The sequence below is a fragment of the Macaca fascicularis genome, chromosome 3 (assembly GCF_037993035.2).
Source record: "Macaca fascicularis isolate 582-1 chromosome 3, T2T-MFA8v1.1".
Lineage (NCBI taxonomy): Eukaryota > Metazoa > Chordata > Mammalia > Primates > Cercopithecidae > Macaca > Macaca fascicularis.
Genome location: NC_088377.1, coordinates 181,652,787 through 181,666,256, shown reverse-complemented (window position 1 = coordinate 181,666,256; position 13,470 = coordinate 181,652,787). Strand labels below are relative to the sequence as shown.

The 13,470-nt window shown below is 47.4% G+C and overlaps 1 protein-coding gene across 3 annotated transcripts in view; it reads right to left on the bottom strand.

Moving 5' to 3' along the window:
• TBXAS1 (thromboxane A synthase 1) overlaps window positions 1-13,470 on the bottom strand; it is a 197,746-nt gene that overhangs the window by 41,826 nt on the left and 142,450 nt on the right. The gene's annotated exons all lie outside the window — the stretch shown is intronic.

The window sequence follows — 13,470 nt, the reverse complement described above, 5'->3', positions numbered from 1 at the left end:
CTTTTTGCTCCATTTACAAGGGGTGTGTGTTCTGGGTTGAATTATAAATTATATTTCTTATGATGAGGTTATAGTCCAAAAAATCTGAAAAACAGGGCTGTAATACACCGGTGCTGTCAAGAAAGCCTAGGCGTACTGCCTGCCTCAGTTTCCCCCTTTGCACTGGCACCTCTCTGGTCTGATCTCTTTGACTCTGTTAGTGTTCCTAGGACAGCCAGCCTCCCCCACAGTCGAAAGATATCAAGGTCCCTGCAGTAAGTGCCTTTCCCCATAGAACAGCCTCCCTCTGCCCTGCCAGAGAAGAGCCAGTAGAGAGAGGTTAAGCTGCTTATGAAGTACAGAGTTGCCTGGTTTATCAAATAAAAATATTAATATAACCATTCAGTTAAATGTGAATTTCAGATATACAATGACGAATGTTTTAGTATAAGTATGTCCCAAATATTGCACGAGATACACTAAAAAATTATTTACAGTTTATCTGAAATTCAGATTTAACCAGACACCTGTATTTTATCTAACAACCCTAAATAACTCATAAGCAAATAACAAACAAGAGGGAAAGTTTCAGAAGATTAAGACTTTTTACTGCTTCAAACTACAAAATTTTGTGTTTTAATATGATCATAAATTAACAACTGTATTGTATTATGCAAATTTATGTTAAGTTATTCATTATCTGTCATCACGCTCCAATAAAAATTGTATATATGACATTTAGGGAAAAAAATGACATCTTTCTGATAAGAGTTTTCTCTGCATTTTGGTGGCACTGACACCTTTGGCTCGCCTGGATGCTGCAGCCACAGACCTTCAGGGCCAGGTCCTTTGTGAGCGACTCATTGAATTACTTATGGCCTGTCTGGAATCCTCAAGAACAATCCCAGTGAGGAGCCAGTGGTTGCTTTCCCTCCATTTTAATGCCTAAGAAACACAGCTTGGTAATGAAATAACAGGGAAGACTGTCTCGGCCTTTCAGCTAGAGGTGGGCAGCCTCCAACCAATCAACCCTGTGCAATAGGAAGGTGAGCTTGACCAGACGAGCAAGGGGAATGCATTGTATTTTGAATCTCTGTGCCGTCCACGTCTTGGTGATCACACACAAGGGAGAAAAAGCCATTCTGCTTCACTTTTCCACAGCACAGCTCATGTCCACCAGTCAGCTAGTTTAATATTCAGAACATTCTGGCCGGCCACGGTGGCTCATGCCTGTAATCCCAGCACTCTGAGAGGTCGAGGCAGGTGGGTCACCTGAGGTCAGGAGTTCAAGACCAGCCTGGCCAACATGGTGAAACCCAGTCTCTACTAAAAATACAAAAATTAGCCAGGCATGGAGCATGGTGGTGCATGCCTGTAATCCCAGCTACTCAGGAGGCTGAGGCAGGAGAATCACTTGAACCCAGGAGGCGGGGGTTGCAGTGAGCCGAGATCGTGCCACTGCACTCCAGCCTGGATGACAGAGCAAGACTGTGTCTCAAAAATAACAAAAACAAAAACAAAACAACAACAAGCCATCCGTAGATACATGCTTTCAGCCTATCTTCAAGCTGCTTTGCTTAGTTTTTGTTGTTGTTGTTGTTGTTGTTTTTACTGATGATTATCATTCTCTTGAAGGGACAAAAATATACTACCAGTATTTTTGGTTTCACTTTTATAAGTTTTTTTTTAACTGTGGAATACTGCTTGTGGAAGGAATGCCCGTGTCTGTTCTGGAAGGGAGGGGTAAAATGTTGCTGAGGGCACATGACAGCTTCCACTCTGGTGCAGACAGTGAAGCCTAGAGGCGGACCGGAAGCCAGGTGGCCTTAAGGAGTCTTTGAAGAATGCCAGGCCAGGATCAGGAGACAGGCTGGCTGCAGAAATGACGGGGGTTGGGGGGTAAGAGGGGTGGGGAAGGCAGGTGAGGCCTGGACAGGTAAGAGGGACTCTGTTTATCCCAAACAGAAAATAGAGACATTGATGAAGGACTCCAAGGAGAGGATGGGGAGGAAATGAGGGGAGGAAGTGGAGGAGAGATGATATGAAACTCCTCCTTAAAGCTGCTGACTCCCAACTTTCTGAAAATGACTAAGGAAGAGAAATTCCAAGGGAGAGAAACCTGTTTCTTTTTTGATCTCTGGTTCTCCCACCTGAGGAGAGGGGCCTCTGGTGACCAGACATGGACAACTGGGAGGTGCTGGTTTTTGGAAATGTGTAGCCAAGACGGGGCACCAGCAAGGATGGATTACACCCACGGGCCACCTCTCATTTCAGACGATTTGCATTGATTCGCAACTCATCAGAAAAACCCGCCTTGCATCTCCAAGGGCTTTGAAATGTGATACAGGAAATAAGATGTGGAGGTATGGGCGATGTTTCATCCCTTCTTCTAGTTGTAGGCCGTAACTTTAGAAAAGAAAAGCACATATGGAAATTGAACAGGATGCCATTTAGATGCCCGCAATGAGCAGGATTTGTTTTGCTAAATTATGGCTCATATCAGCAGAAATCTCATGGAGTCTGAGGTCCCGCACATGCCTTATTAAGTGGTCTTTAAGCTAAATTTTGAGGGCAGGGAGAAAAACGCTACTAGGTACAGCAATAAATCGATAAATGACAGGTTTGACATATGAATTATTCCTGAGGGAAGAAACCCAGGGGACAGAATGAATAGAGAAATTCCTGATATGTGGATTTTACATGGGGGAAAAAAAAAACCCAATGTTACATGCAAATAGTGATAGAGTTTTATTTTAAGGCACCCAAGGGCAGACAAGGAAAATGTAAACTTGTCAAATGTTACATTAAAAAAACCCCAAAAACACAACAATATACTTCTTAGCTGAGGGTTTTTTCTTTCTTTTGCTATTTATTTATTATTATTGAGATGGAATCTTGCTGTCTTGCCCAGACTGGAGTGCAGTAGTGTGATCTCGGCTCACTGCAACCTCCGCTTCCCGGGTTCAAGCAATTCTTCTGTCTCAGCCTCCTGAGTAGCTGGGATTACAGGCACCTGCCACCATGCCCACTCTGGTGCAGACAGTGAAGCCTAGAGGTGGACCGGAAGCCAGGTGGCCTTAAGGAGTCTTTGAAGAATGCCAGGCCAGGAGCAGGAGACAGGAGACAGGCTAAGTTTTGTATTTTTAGTAGAGGGGAGTTTCACCATATTGGTCAGGCTGGTCTCAAACTCCTGACCTCAGGTGATCCACCCGCCTCGGCCTCCCAAAGTGCTGGGATTACAGGCATGAGCCATCGAGCCCTGCAGTCTTTTGCTATTTATTTTTGTGTTGTTTGATCTATTTATTGGTTATTGAAGCAATTTTTTTTGTTTTTTTTTTATGGTAAAGATGGACACATCTTGACTTATTAGTGTTTCTTTGTTGCTTAAAGCTGAAGTTAAAAATGCCATTTATTCTGCTGTAATGTCGTTAGGGATTTAGTGACAGCAGACAGAGAGGGGACACCCCAGAGAGGAGAAATGACTTTGGGAACTTCTCATCACCCTGACAGAGACCTGGCTCCCGTGGTGGTAAGAAAATAGAATTCCTAATGGTATGTCAGTGTGTGCCATTCCACTTTAGATAAGCACCTGCTCCTAGAACAATCTACCTCGGACCCTGCAGTCATTCCCAAGATAACTCCCAGGAACTCTGGAGCCAGAGGATCAAATTCAAATCCAGCCTGTGTTTCTGCCTCTACCTTCAAGTCACTTACTCTCTGAGTTTCAATTTCACTTTAGTCTTTTTTTTTTTTTTTTTGAGACAAGGCGACAAGGCTATTGTTTTGTTGCCCATGCTAGAGTACAGTAGCACCATCATAGCTCTCTGCAGCCTCCAACTCTTGGCCTCAGGAGATCCTCCCACCTCAGCCTCCTGAGTAGCTGGGAGTACAAGCACACACCACCAGGCTCAGCTAATTTTTTGATTTTTTTTTTTGGTAGAGACAGGGGTCTCACTATGTTGCCCAAGCTGGTATTGAACTCCCTGCCTCAAGTGATCCTCCCACTTTGGCCTCCCAAAGTGCTGAGACTGCAGGTGTGACCCACTGCACCAGCCGCTTTAATCTTTAAAATGGGGGAAAATATCTAATTGGTGTTAGAATTTCCTGGAATAGCACCAAGAGCACCAAGAACAGAGCACGTGTTCAATGAATGGTAATTCTTATTATTATTCTTTCTTTCTTTTTTCCTTTATTTATTTATTTTTTGTTTGAGACAGAGTCTCACTCTGTCACCCAGGCTGGGGTGCAGTGGTGCGATCTCATCTAACTGCAACCTCTGTCTCCTGGATTCAAGCAGTTCTCCTGCCTCAGCCTCCTGAGTAGCTGGAATTACAGGCGTGCGCCACCAGGCGTGCACCACCACGCCCGGCTAATTTTTGTATTTTTAGTAGAGACGGGGTTTCACCATGTTGACCAGGCTGATCTCGAACTCCTGGGCTCAAATGATCCACCTGAACTCTGCGTCCCAAAGTGCTGGGATGATAGACATGAGCCACTGTGCCTGGCCTCTTGTTATTTCTATCATAATTATTATCAATATTATTTGACTTGACCCCACAGGATCGCTGCTTGAGAAAAACAGGTTGGAAATGAGCTGTTTCTGCAGCAGGCCTTAACACAGCCGACACAGACACCACGGAGGAACAGCTGACCACAAGCCGCAGACTGAGCACTGGGAGGTGGACAGTACCCCCAACATTGTTAAGTGACCCACAGTGAATCAAGCGCAGAAACCACCACTGAATGGGCCGTGTGTTATGGAACTTGAGATCCTTTCATCAGACGCTTCTAGGAGACTTTTAATTTATCCAATATTTTTGGTTAACAGGGCCTATTTCTTTATAGAGCTAGGTCAGATTTATTTAACACATAAAATTTATTATGAATAATTATGGCGCTCCATAAATGTTTACTGTTACGATGGTGGTGGTGGTGGTGATAACCATCATTAGCATCTTTCAGGTCTACAAATCTTTAATTTGCAGCCAGGCTGGGGAATCATCAAATGAGATTTTCAGAGAAAGGGAAAAGATGGAGGTCGTGGTAGGGGGAGAGACTCTGCACCCCACACCACCCCACCCCACCCCTGGCAGCCAGAAGCATTTTCTCTTAATTCTGAGATAAGGTGTGGGCCTGTGATGGAACATCCCTAGGCTTCAGTTGCCTTGTCTGTAACATGGAGATAGCCCCTCACCCTCTGATATGGTTTGGCTGTGTCCCCACCCAAATCTCATCTTGAATTTTAACTCCCACAATTCCCGTGTGTTGTGGGAGGAAACTGGTAAGCGGTAATTGAATCATGGGGGCAAGTCTTTCCTGTGCTGTTCTCGTGATAGTGAATAAGTCTTACGAGATCTGATGGTTTTAAAAAAGGAAGTTTCCCTGCACAAGCTGTCTCTTTGCCTGCCGCCATCCACGTAAGATGTGACTTGCTCCTCTTTCCTTCCACCAGGATTGTGAGGCCTCCCCAACCATGTGGAACTGTAAGTCCATTAAACCTCTTTCTTTTGTAAATTGCCCAGTCTCGGGTATGTCTTTATCAGCAGCATGAAACTGACTAACACACCCTCCTAGAGTCAATGTACAGACCAGATGACCTCTTGGGTTTGGGTCTGGTATGATTCTGAGATGATTTCAAACAGGCTTGTCTGCTGAATGTTATCAGAGCAGTCATCTCATGGGGCTTGCCAGGGATTTGGGGTTTATTTGTTTGTTTTGTATGTTTATTTTGTTTTTGGCTCTCTGGTTGGGCTGGATCTGACCACAGCATGATCACGGAAAACCCACGACTTCCTGATAATCTGATGAGGGACTTTTCTAAAAAGCAAACAGCAGCTCCAGTAAGGATGCGGAGTGTTTTAAAGTCAGTCCTGCCATTGATAACGCAACCCAATGTCACTATGCACATTTGCATCTGTGCCTCATGGGATTCTGGCAACCGTTCTTCCTCCTGGCTGCACCTTAGAATCTGCTGGGGCTTTTAAGAAGCCCGGGCCTCACTCCAGACCCACTAAACCAGAATCTCCAGGGGTGGAACCAAAGCAGCTACAGTTTGTAAAAGTTCTTGAGGACATGGAAATACCCCTGGCTGCTCTTGGGCCTTGATTGGCATGTGGCCTTTGGTCTGACTGGCGGCATGCATAGGAGAAGGCATATACAGGAGTTTAAGTTGTTTTAGAGTCTTTTGCTGTCTGAAGTCAGATTCTACCTATAGGAAAGTTGGCATCTATTTTATCATCCTGAGTTGATTCCCCGTTCAAACCAAGGACTGGCTTGCTTCTGTCAGAGAATCTGGGAATTTGGTGAGGGTGGCCGATCTGGTCTCCTTCCAGCTGGGAATGCAGGGAGCGCCTCCCCGATCTTAGGATCTCAGGATGTAGGGCTGTCCCCTTGCTCCCAACCATTTCCCAGGGACTTTTCTCAATGGAGATGAATATGGCACTGGGCAGGGGGCTGGCTGGCGACAGCATCAAGCCTGGCCCCTGACAGAGGCCCCAGAGTGGGAGGAGAGTGACTCCTCTGTGCAGAGGTAGCTCTGGCAATGAGCAGAGGGGAGGCCGGGGGCAATCAGGCTGCCCATCAATGTCAGGTGCGTGTTGAATGTTCCCTAACAAGGAACACGATGAAAACAAACTACAAGGAAATGCAATTCGTGGAAAATCCCGGACGGGTGGAACCCCAGGAGAAAGCCTGGAATGGCCGAAAAGCTTTCTACAAGGAAGGAGACAAGATCACTTACAAATGGAAGTGAGAAAGGCACCAAGCAGGGTGACTGCAGTGGTAGAAAGCAACCCTGGAGGTGACGTCTCTGTTTCAGGAATGTTTTTCCCTATGTGGGTTAAGCGTCAGGGAGGTAGGGACGTCAGGGGAGAAGCTGCCCATGCACTCTTCATCTTGTGCCACATGGGCCACGAAGAAAGACAATTCACAAACTCAGAGGATGGACCGTGAAAAAGACATGGCAAGAGGGAGAAAAAGCCCCAGCAAACCAAGGACCTTCCAGGGAAACTTATTATCCTCAGGGCTCAGAGCCTGGACGATAGGTCACAGATGATGCCTGCAAAGGTGACCAATGAGGGTGCAGGCACTGTGGCGAGGACAGGGCTGCCTGTCTTCCTGGATGACAGGCGTTTTCTCAGCGCTGTGAAGGTGCAGTGCAGACATAGCTTCAAGCCTCCCTCCCCAGCAGGCAGCCCTGAAATCCCCTTTATAGAAATGCCAGAGCCACCATTGACCCACGTGGTCAGGCAAGAACAGCAGAGCACTGAGGAATGGCATCAGAACCACGGTATCCAGGAATATTAGAGACAAGGTTGAAAAGAACACAGACTAAGCAGTTGGAAGACGTGAGTGCCAGTCCGACTTAGGCCCCATCCTAGGGTACTTCCTTATGTTCTCAAGTTATTTCGCATGGTTAGTCTTTCGTTTCAACTTGGCTAGGCTATAGTGTGCAGTTATTTAATCAAACATGAATCCCAGGGTTGCTGGGAAGGTCTTCTGTAGACATGGTTAACCCTTAAAATCAGCTGACTCTGAGGAGATTACCCTCAATAATATGGGCGTGCCTCATCCAATCGGTTGAAGGCCGTAAGAGCAAAAACTGCGGTTTTCTGGTGAAGAAAGAATTCTATGTCTAGACTGTTGCGTTGACGCCTGCCGGGGGGTCCAAACTGCCAGCCTGCCCTGCAGACTTCACACTTGCCAAACTCCATAAATTACATGAGCCAGTTCCTGAAAATGAATGTCATTCCCTCTCTGTCCTATTGGTTCGGTTCCTCTGGGGATCCCTGACTAATCCAGCCTCTCTTTCCCCACTGATGAAATGGGGATGGTGACAACTCCCATTTCACACAGGCTTTGTGAGGATCAAGTTAACATTTGTTTAGTTTAGGATCTGGTGTAGGAACGTTCATTTATCATCATCATAATCGACAATAGTGGAGAAGAGGTCTAGTCCAATTTTTTTCTTTTACAGATAAGGAAACTGAGTCGCAGAGAGGGGAATGAGAGTAGCTACAGGTACATAATGCTGGCACTGTTCAAACGTTGCACGTGTATTTTTTTTTTTTTTTTTGAGACAGTGTCTTGCTCTGTCACCCAGCTGGAGTGCAGTGGCACCATCTCAGCTCACTGCAAGCTCCGCCTCCCGGGTTCACGCCATTCTCCTGCCTCAGCCTCCCAAGTAGCTGGGACTACAGGCGTCCGCCACCATGCCTGGCTAATTTTTTGTATTTTTAGTAGAGACTGTGTTAGTTTCACTGTGTTAGCCAGGATGGTCTCAATCTCCTGACCTCATGATCTGCCCGCTTCGGCCTCCCAAAGTGCTGGGATTACAGGCGTGAGCCACTGTGCCCAGCCAAGTGTGTATTCTTAACTCATTTAATCTCGGTGATAGCCTTATGAGCTACATAATGTTACTATCCCCATTTTACAGACGGAAAAACTAAGGAAGGGATTATGTCAGTGATTCACGTCACATTGCCAGTGGGTGTCAGCTCAAGGCCCCCGTGGGCTCTCATGGCGGGGGTGATGCTAGCACCCGGGTCTCGGGGTTCCCTGCCAGGATCTTTCCACTTTCTCGCTTGGTGGGAGGCATGCTCTTTGGTCGGAGAGAAATCTAGGTTGGCCCGGTGTGAGGGAGCCATCCCTCAGCGCAAGCTTCTTTCTCTGATGCCAGCTGAGTGTCCCAGAGAGAGGCAGTGCCTGCCTCTGGTGAGAGGTGAGAACTGCCTTAAGAAGTGGGACCGCAAAAACAGCGACTGACTGTGCGCCAGGATATCTAGCTATGCCATTTTCGTGAAAAAGTTGATTCATTTTAAGGAATCACCCTCCCTCCAGGCCTCCCTCCTTCTCGGCCACTTAAACCGGTTACTCACCCAGTTGAAGTTCTTGCCTATAGCTAAGGAGGTGAGGAGTTTATCCCCTTCCTTCCAGTCTTAAATTACTAATTAAAATGGTTTGGAGACTAAGCGCCTTGCAAAAAGAGCCTGGGTGGCTTTCTAAAGCTTCTTGTTCATAACCAGAGGGAAGTTGATTCTCTTCTCATCTTTATAATAAGGATTCTTTCGCAGGGTATCTGTTTTACGCTCCCTACAGCTCTGGCCCCTGTTTGGTCCCAGCAGGGGGAGGCCAGTGGAGTTTAATTACATTCCTCCTATAGGGAACATTCAAGGAATGAGGCTTTGAAAAACAACTTGTGCGACCAAAAGAAAAAAAAATCAAATTAAGTGAGTGAGAAACAGGAATTGCCTTTTGTGTCCTAGAGACCCAATCTAAATATTTAAATTTTAAAGACAGATTTCTAAATGCTTAACTTTATAAACCTTCCGCATTGCAATTCACAGGGGGAGTCAAACATCCCTTCTGATCTGGAATATTCATATGCCTGGACTAACAGAGTCTGGTAGCTGATATTTTCACACATGCCATATTCAGTTATAAAACATAACCTAAAAAAAAAAAAAAAAAGAAAGCTCACCAAACAAAACATAATGCTGTCCACAGTCCTGGGGCAAAACAGACTTTCCAGAAAACCTAGGGTGAAAGGAGTGTCTGGGCCATAAGCACACATTTTGGAAAGTTCTCTTACTCTAGACTGATTTTTCAATTGTCTTTCCTCTCTCGGCTCTGAGATGCGCAGTGATTGGCTATTAGTGGAGTGTGGAAGTAGCCCGAGGCAGAAGCTATTAATTTGCTGATTTAGTAGGTGCTCAAATACCATGAGCTGACGGAGGAGGCGGACCACAGCAGCGGTAGGGCACATAGGTAGTAAGTTTCTTGTTGTCAGCAGCATTCAAGCCCAGCCTCTTGATCTTTCAGATATCTGTCCTGGATGGGAAGCTGCCCTAGACGTCCCCAGAGGGTCCCTTGGAGGCCAAGGGCTGAGGCTCCCTCCTTTTCTTGGCATGATATGTTCTGGGCAATTGCACTGCAATTGTAGGACTACAGGGACTCCAACTGTTGCCTTCAACCTACCTCCATCTCCCCCCACAGTGCCTTCTCTCCTTGACTCCACCGACCCCTTTCTCGCTGGGCACAGTAACCCACAAGCTTTATCTACTGTGACTCCCTGCTCGTCCCCCCTCAAATCTGTGCTTGGAGTTAGTCTCTAGAAAAGAAAGAGTGAACAAACTTTTCTCAACCCCTATTTCTCACGTGCCAGGCAGTGTGCTCGGCCCTAGGACCTACCAAGGTACCCAGCAGACGAGGCTTCCTGGTCGTGCGGCTTACATCCTAGCTGGGACTTGATGATATTCCCCTCCCAAGACGAGTGATGTGTTAATAACGGATGAGACCATCATGTGTCAAAACAAAGCCAGGGCCTCCCAATGGAAAATTTTAAGCCCAGTGATGAGAAGGTTTTTTGGGGGACAGGAAGTCTTTAAATTCCCACCAGATGATACCATTTTGAAGCTTCCACTCCACTGGTGTCAAAGTGACTTTGGTCAACAGAGTCTGGGGAAGTTAAAAAAAAAAGTATGTTTGTTCTTTTATTTCAAGAGCTAATTGTTGGGACTCAAACCCATTCTTTTGATATTTTAAGAGCCCATAATGTGCTCAACAGTTAAATAAACGAGCCATTCAGTTGCGAATCTAGCTCCATGCCAAGCGGATGCACAGAAGGTTGAGCTTCACCTGTGGAGTTGACGTTCCCAAGTTTATTTTTCATTCCTGCTTTTCTGGATGGATGTGAACCAACCCCACGAGCTTATTTGCTTAGCAAAGCTTGGCCCCTCTAGAGGCCCAGCAATTGAATATGAAAGACTCTGATTTGCTACATGAAAGACACAACATACGTGCCGATTGGTGCGGCCCATTCCCGGGAGAGACTCCTCTTTGCAGGTGCCCCTCCCTCTGCTCTGCAGGGACTCAGTGGGAGGGGCACTTGGGGCATTAATTGCTAAAAATTCAAAGTGCTGGAGTGCTGCACTTGATTAAGCTAGGCAGCCCAGATAAAACACTGGCAAGTCCGTCCTGCTCTCCACCCTACCTCCCCCGTGCCACCGTGCCACCGTGCCACCGTGCCACCCCCATTGCAGGCATGTGGGCCTTGGCTGCTGCATGCACTCACAGGCTTCTGGGATGACCAGGGGCTCCCAGGGGGGCAGTGGGTCAGGAGGTGGAGCAGAAGCAGGGAAGATTCTGGGCCTCTCTGGACCTGGGAATAGAGTCAGAACGAGAATAAAAGGAGAAAGAGGGGAAGGAGACTAAATAGTGCTGTGAACAATGAAGAGAGAAAAGAGGAAAGAAAACAGAGAAATGGGGCAATGGGGCGGGATGAGAGGGAGAGGGAGGAGAGAGCAGGCAGGGAGAGGCGCAGCAGGTCTCTGAGCTCCTGACTGCCACCGCTGAGGCTCCTGGGAGCAGCTTCCCAGGCAGAGCAGGTCAGTTTCCCTACGGGTTACTGTGGGCACGGGCTTTGAGTATCTCCAGGGAATGTGGAGGAGTCCGGAGTCCTGAGTAGTGGCAGAGGAAGGTCTTGGCACCCATTCGCGGCCCAGATGACTCCTGGGAGGCACAGCCTGCCTCCCCAGAGGTATCCCCAGGATGAGGATGGGCAGATGGCCCGGATCTCTAAGATAATTTTGTGTGCATAATAATGAAATGGATAGCTAAGATCCAAGGCCCTGCCACCTGATCCAGATTGACTGGTCACCCTGCTTTGGGAACTCCTGAGTTGTCCACTGATGGGGCACCGAAGTCACTAGTATCCTGTGTCTTGGGAGTTGGTGCGGTGGTAGCAGTGACCACAAATCTTAACTTCCAAGATAGAGTTCTAGGTACACACCCAGAGAGGTCCCTCTTCCCAGCCCATGCTACTTTTCCTCCCTTTGTCTGATATTAGTGGTCAGGATGCTACTTCCCAGGGCCAGATGCTTCCAGGAAGGACAGGAGGTGGGTACCTAGGATACGTTTCCAAGGCCCCCTGCTGAAGCTCCTATTCCTCTAGTGAAAATAGCACAGATTCTGTTCTAGGCCACCAAAGAAATGGCATCAGGGGACATTCTCTTCGGCTACAGTACTTTGGCATGGCCTCCCACATGGCACCGGAAGCTACTGTCTACAACCAAGGGGCGTAGGGGAGTGAAGAGGGCAGGTGGAGCTCCCTGCTTCAAAGGGCTGGCCTGATGGGTCCCGTTGGATATGACAGGTCTCCAGTCTACACATATGTCCTGACAGAAAGCTCAGGTTGCCACCTTCATCTGCTTTGAAAATGACTTTAAATCAACTCAAAAGCACCCCCTAGTCTCCCACCATGGAAACAATTATTGAAGGAAATAGATGATTTGAGGCTTTATTTAGGATTAATACACTTCTAAAATGTATTAGGATTGGCTCATTCCCGCATCACTTCATCTCCCACTCAATAAAGTGAGTGCCATCACGATTATGGAATAATCGTGAAACCATGAGATTTATTAGCAGAAGGTAAACCACTGCAGAGCATGAGCATGTTAAGTGTCATGAGGAATACATGCTTGCCACGTCCGGCACCCGTGACAGAGACACAGTACTTATGGTTCAGAATCTGGCTCCTTGTACATAGTGTGGGCCATGGACCGGCGGTATCAGCATCACCTGGGAGCCGGTTAGAAATGCAGACCCTTGGCCGGGCACTGTGGCTTATGCCTGTAATCCCAGCACTTTGGGAGGCCCAGGTGGGCAGATCACCTGAGGTCAGGAGTTCCAGACCAGCCTGGCCAACATGACGAAACCCCATCTCTACTAAAAATACAAAAATTAGCTGGGCAGGGTGGCGTGAGCCTGTAATCCCAGCTACTCAGGAGGCTGAGGCAGGAGAATCGCTTAATCCTGGGAGGTGGAGGCTGCAGTGAGCCAAGATCGTGCCACTGCACTCCAGCCTGGGAGACAGTGAGACTCCGTCTCAAAAATAAAAAATAATAATCACAAAAAAGAAATGCAGACCCTCAGGCTCGTCCCAGATCTGCTAAATCAAAATCTGCAGATGTAACGACTCCCGGGTGGTTCCCATGCACGTTAAACTTTGTGATGCTCTAACCAAGGGCCGCTGCCGCAGCCCGTTGCCATTTTTCTGACGCTGCAGTGTCCCTGTTCTTTGTTTTAGATTTCAGCATTAGGGCTGTAAGGCGTTCTCTGTTTTGCCTCTTCCCTTGTCCCTGTGGCTTCGTGCTCTGTTGTCCTGTTGTGCTGTTATGGGGTCTGTCAGAAGGCAGAGACTCCGCAGCACCTCTGACCTCTGTGTGGCTGGGGGACTGAATTGATGGGGAACTCCTGAACTTACTCCTCGACAACTGTGGGTAGCCCGACCCCAGCAGACCTGGGCACAGGGGAGGAAACCTTCCCCATGGGGAAAATCCCATTTCTAGTTTTTTACTTGATCTCAAAGTCAATCATGCCCTACTCCCTGGGTGAGATCCACATGGGGAGACTTTTTTTTTTTTTTACATAGTGAGGATGCATTTGTGTTAAGCTATTCACTTTTTTTCCTGTCCAACCTTTCCTCTGTGA